The following is a 6,000-nucleotide window of genomic DNA, read 5'->3' as shown; positions in this document are numbered from 1 at the left end:
GAGTTGATTTAACACTGTAAAAAAAATGTTAAAAAATAAATAAATGTTAAATACAAATATATATATATATATATATATATATATATATATACACACATATATATATATATATATATATATATATATATATGTCATACATAATTTTTACAGTGTTAAAACAAGTCATGCTTTCCACTCAGAAAAGCTGCTCAAGAGAGCTTTATACCCAAATAACCGCCCCATGTAAATACATTTGTTTTTTTTTTAGTAGTGTTTTGCCATAATTGTAGTTGCAGTGCCACAAACAAACAGTTCCAGAAAAGTGGTTAGGTCCTTGGGAAAACTGCTGTCTGAACAGGACTAAACTGCCAATCAGACCAGGTTCACATGAGCAGTAGGAATTCTGTTTTTCTGTTCCATTTCAGACCCGCCACATGACAGACTGTAGATGGACCCCAATGACCGATAAATATGGCGGCTCCAACATAGCTGTGAATCTAGTCTAATGCATATTGCACTTTTCTCCTTTTTTTGTTTCTCTTTTTCCCCCCAATACATTTAGGGCAGTTTGAATATCTGACTATTGGACAAGGAAAATAAAACATGGATGGGCCAGATCCAACAGGGCTCTAGGGCGTTCAGATGGTTTAACCGGTTGTTGTGAGATCAGATAATACTTTATGTGTTACACCAAAAATCTCTCTGGATAACATATAGGCAGGTCATATTTTGGTTATGGCTCAGCAGGTACTGGCAGAATAGAGTGTATGATTTATTATTTATTTTGCTTGCTTATATAGCACCAACATATTCCACAGCACTTTACAGTCAAAATTCCCTATCAATACATCTTTCGTGTATGGTAGGAAAACCCTCACATGGGGAGAACATACAGACTCCTTGTGGATTTTGTCCTTGGTGGGATTTGAACCCAGGACCTCAATGCTAACCACTAGGCCACCCTGCTGCCTTGGTAGTCTACTGTATTTATAGTCTTATTGTATAAATATTCTCCACTTAACCTAAAAGCACATCTAAAAGGCAACTTCCTCAACAACACCATTAAGTATAATATTTTTAATAACATGAGACTACAACAACTCCAAAGTCACAGTCTAATGACCATGTTTCGATAAGTCACATAATAGAGAATACTGTTGCTGGTGCAAGTTAATATAGAAATCACTAATATATGTCTAATGTATCTAAAGGCCTTTATTCGCCCAAAGAAGGCACAAATAATGTCCCTTTGTGCCCCACGTGTCACCATACCTTTCTAACTGTACCGGACAGCACCATACACTGAGATTTGCTATCCATTGGGAAGGCCAAAACATATATATTTATTTTTTACCTTACTTTGGAAAACAACAGACCATTAGTCTAAGGCTTCATTCAAATGTCAGTAATTTTTCTAGATTTTAATCAGTGTTTGAAGTTTTCAACATCAGTGATTTTTTTTTTTGTGTGAAAAAATAAATACATTGCAAAGCTTCTCCTTCTCAGTGCAATGTTAAAAACAAACAGCACATGCATGACTATGTATGCTGGAAGTGATTTTTCACGGACCCATGGACTTGTGTGGGTAATTTTGACCTGGAACTCAGATCAAAACAGACATGTGTTTGACTTGTTTTTTTATACGCACACAGTTTGCAAAAAAAACCAAACCCAGACATATGAACTGTTCCGTAGATTACGATGGGTATGAGATCTATCCATGATAAACCCAGATAGAAGACATACATCAGAACAGGCATCTGAATAGATAAATGTGTCCTTTGCTTGAAAAGTAAAACTGGTAGAAAATGTATAATACCTCTGCTAAGTGGGTAATTAATTAGGACTCAGGGTAAATCCATACATGGCAGATATGTTGTAGAAATCTCTGCAAAGGAACATCCCCATAATGGAAAATCCCTATTCTGGGATCCAGTCTAATTTTTGCAAAAGAATATGCATATGAACACAGATCCCAGGAATGTCCATGTAAAAGAACCTGAGAGTATTTGAAATGATCCTGATCTGTTTTTTTTCACTGGACCAAACATTTTGCCGTAGACATTACGGACAAGCTGGTTGCCTTCCTAAACCAACTTGGAGCTTGACTTCTCCACAGACCTGTGCACAGTCCAACACGATTTGCTTCCCCTGGTTGTCGCCCTCCCACTCCCTTTGAGCTGTTTCTTACTGACCCAATTCACTGTTATACAGCAAGAAGTCTATGGTATATACAGATACTGTTGTCGCCTGTCCACGGATATACAGCAGGGATTGTTAGCAGCAACTCCCAGGAAGACATTACAGCCTGTCATTAACCCCGACTGTGCTTTCAGATGAAGCAGGTAAAGAGATATTCTTTTCCTACTGGGTTGAATGTTATTTTTCCTACTTGGATTATTGTTCTGTTATGAGTATATCTTTACTTAGAGTATCCATCTTTACTTTTGTTTGTCTATATTAATTGTCCTTGCCAGTGTTTATTTTTTCACATTGGTGCGTTGTCCTTCATGAGGTTTATCTAAGAGGGTTCCCTGGGTTCTACTAACCTGAGTCAAAATCATCACTTGTCAAAGCATTTGTATAGGAGCAGATCTGTTAGTGTTTCTTTATGCGGATGTCAGATGTGTATGCAATTATCAATACTACAATGTCTTATATGTGAATAAAAAATAGAAAGAATGAGGAGAGTAAAGGCATGTTATTAACCCCACCTACCTTCCAGGCACCATTTGCATTTCAAAAAAGGTATGTTTTATTATTACTAAAAAAATAAATATATATTTTTAGCATATTTGCTTTTAATAAATGGATGTCATCCATGCAAAATGCAAAACATTCTAACCGAGAAAAGTCCATGATACCTATAATATGCAGTGTTCTTTATCATAATCTAGAGATTAATATCTTACCAATATGATCTTTTAGTGCCTATAAGCACCCAATTTACCATAGTGGCTCATATCGGTTCATTTAGCTTGATAAATCTACCCCAATGTGTCTATTTCCCACAGAGAAATTAACATACCAAGAAAAAGTAAATAAACTTAAGGATAATTTTGTATTGTTTGAGTAGGTCCAAAAAGTTTACTGTGACCAACTCTTCAGTTCTTTGGACTGCTGGCTTTGGTTTCTGTTAAAGACCCTGAAGAGGGGACTTTCTTTTCCATAATGGTATTTACAAAGGCTAACTGAGGTTGCAATGTAAGGAACCCCTGGCCTAATAACAATTAAGAGACTGTCCGAGAGTAAAAAAAACATAAGCAAGAAATGTAATTATGGCCTTTAGCAACCTCGTCATAGCTACCGGCATCACTTCTGAGACCAATGATTAGATTCACCGAAAGAGCATAGTAATGCACCCATGATAGAAACAAAAACTGTAAGGGAATAACCGGTGTACCAGCACTAGATGGAAAACCATGCATTCTTTCAATTCCTTTGGACCATGTGATACTAAAGTGACCCACACTATGCTTTACTTTTACTAGCAAGGTCACCATCTGCCTGCATGACATAATGCATCCTACAAATCCATCGACATGATTCGGCATGAGGATGCAAGAGGGACTCACATCGGGGAGTCAGAATAGAAAAAAAATGAAATGCCAAATAATAGTAGGATGGCAAAAATAGTATAAGTGAAGGTGCCGTCTTAACTATGACTAGAACCAAGCCAAAAGGCAAGAATGGTAACTAGAAATGCAGTACTCGATTATAAAGGCACAACTGGGATATAAAAATGGAGAATATGCCATAATAGTAAAGGGCAGATTTTGTAATTGGGTTGCATTAGTTGCCATTGCAAGCCAAAGCTCCTGGGGTTGAAGGATAGTACTGGCACTGAAGCAATGGGATGGGTGACCAATTGATGTTTTTTGTCCAGCCACCCTTCTTGGCTTTTTGCCTTTCTACATTGGATGAAGCCATGTAGAAAGGCAAAAACACAAGAAGGATGACTGGACAAGTAACACTTTGCTAAAGGAAGCAACAACTGTATCGAGATTTTAATAGTAACTTAGTATGTTTGTCCATAACTTTGCATTCCGACAATATTGCTTGTGGCAACTTTACTGAAAGCCTTAATGCCCCTCTCCACTCAAAAAAATTGAACAATTCTATAAACCCCATATTGCTTGTCTGTGACGATTTAGTCCTTACAAATATGTGTATCCCTCACAACAGAAAAAAATAACATTGTATATTAAAGAGGTAAATATCGACAATGACCAAGTTCTCTGTGCAAATGACATTCAGAACCAAACTATACCAAATAAATAAAGTATAAGTGATAGATTTAATTGTACTCTTCTGTTTAATATAGCGTGACCTTTCTGATCAATATATACATTTACACTCACACTACTGTATAACTTAGAACTATTGTATATGTACCATTTTCCCAGATAACATTTTGGACCTGAATATATATCTTATTTTCTTAGTTCACAGTTGTAAGCACTTAATTGCTTAGTATTAATTCTGCACATATTATTACCAATAATAGACGTCATTACCCCGTCGTTTAGGTTAGCATCATGGCACACAATTATGCTTCCTGTTGCATTCTAGATGCCTCCATAGGTTTATGGGGAGGCAGTAAATTCTAATTTACTGGTTATGAAATGTTGGATTTACCAACTCGGTAACATTACACCTATCCATGCGTTTGAGATCAGATATAATTTGGAAGCCTAGCACATTTTTTTTTTTCATATTTTTTACTTCCATTTCTAAAAATATGTATATCCAGCACAGCCTGTATGTTAGCTGAATAAAAGCAGTAATGTAGATGCAACACAAAAGCAGAGTATATTCAACATATTACTGAATATACATAATCAATCACCCACACATTTATATTGGTAGATGTATGGATCAAAAGGAATGATCAATTTGCCTCCTCCGTTTCTAATCGGGAGAACGTAGAGGTTTTATTTTACAGTCACCGTACTGAGATGACAAGATCTTAAATTCTCTTTCTAATTTAACCCCCTGCATTCCATCTTCCTTCCAATCAAATAGGATGATTGAACTTAAATACATTACTTTATGTCTTCAAATTATGAGAAATGTCTGCAACATAGAGAGATCTCGAGTAACGAGCATATTCGCTCATCACTAATAGGGACACATTCTGAATCAGTCGTCCAATTAGTTTGGCTCACTTGTACAAAGGCAGAAAACAGTGACAAAAACAATACAAATGTAAACCAAGCCCTACATATTTGTACTATTGGCATCATTTCTCATTTGCATATTTATTATTAATTAAGTCTTTCAGTTAACTAGTTAAAACCCATGATCACATAGTATGCAAATTTTAGAAAAAAAAAATATACTAGGAAGAATTATTGTAAAAAGTGAAAACAGATTAAAAATATACTCCCTGTTCTTTTCCTTATATTTTAATTAATATCCAGGCTTTGAACTCCCAGTCGTCACATTTTCCATGCACCCAATTTTCTAATATGTGCTTTTGCATATCGTCATCCAAAACAGTTTAACTCCTTAGTACAACTCGTAAGTCATTCTACTGTCTAACATGTATTTGAAATTCTATCTTGAAGGTATTTTCTATTTAAAAAGTCTTGGTCGGTTCTTCATTTTTTATTCTTTTTGTTTCAGTTTGTAAATTCCACATTTATGTCCGGTCACTAAAATTAAACATCTGTATTCAAAGAGCTGAATATGAAAAGTAGTTATGCAAAATACTCCTGAGAATACTAGACTACTAATAGCAAAGCTTTGACAAATGCCACCAATAAGGTCTTTATAATTGAGGTCATTAGCTTTGTTGCAAAATACGAGCAGTGCTGGTATGACACCTATTATTCTGTAGGACTTGGGGCTCGTGGATCTCGGTCCGATCAAGGACAACAGTGCACGGACTGGACGCGGGTCTCCAGCCCCAACCTCATAGACATATATGAAGCTGTCATGCTCCGGTCTGAGACTCATGGCCAGCCCGTGCACCGTTGTCCTTCATCGGACCCAGATCCACGGACTTGTTCGTGAGCC

General features: G+C 36.3%; 1 protein-coding gene across 2 annotated transcripts in view; it reads left to right on the top strand.

The window, feature by feature from the left end:
• Positions 1–1,956: 1,956 nt before the first annotated feature.
• Positions 1,957–6,000, top strand: part of ARMC2 (armadillo repeat containing 2) — a 303,914-nt gene continuing 299,870 nt past the window's right edge. Inside the window, exon 1 of one of the 2 annotated variants that reach the window (XM_069726243.1) lies at positions 1,957–2,324. The gene's annotated coding sequence lies outside the window, so the exon portion shown is untranslated. The remainder of the gene's footprint in view (positions 2,325–6,000) is intronic. The other variant, XM_069726248.1, reaches the window with a different exon arrangement.

Source organism: Ranitomeya imitator, chromosome 5 (assembly GCF_032444005.1).
Source record: "Ranitomeya imitator isolate aRanImi1 chromosome 5, aRanImi1.pri, whole genome shotgun sequence".
Lineage (NCBI taxonomy): Eukaryota > Metazoa > Chordata > Amphibia > Anura > Dendrobatidae > Ranitomeya > Ranitomeya imitator.
The sequence above is the reverse complement of the archived record's forward strand: the minus strand, read 5'-3'. Positions and strand labels throughout refer to the sequence as shown.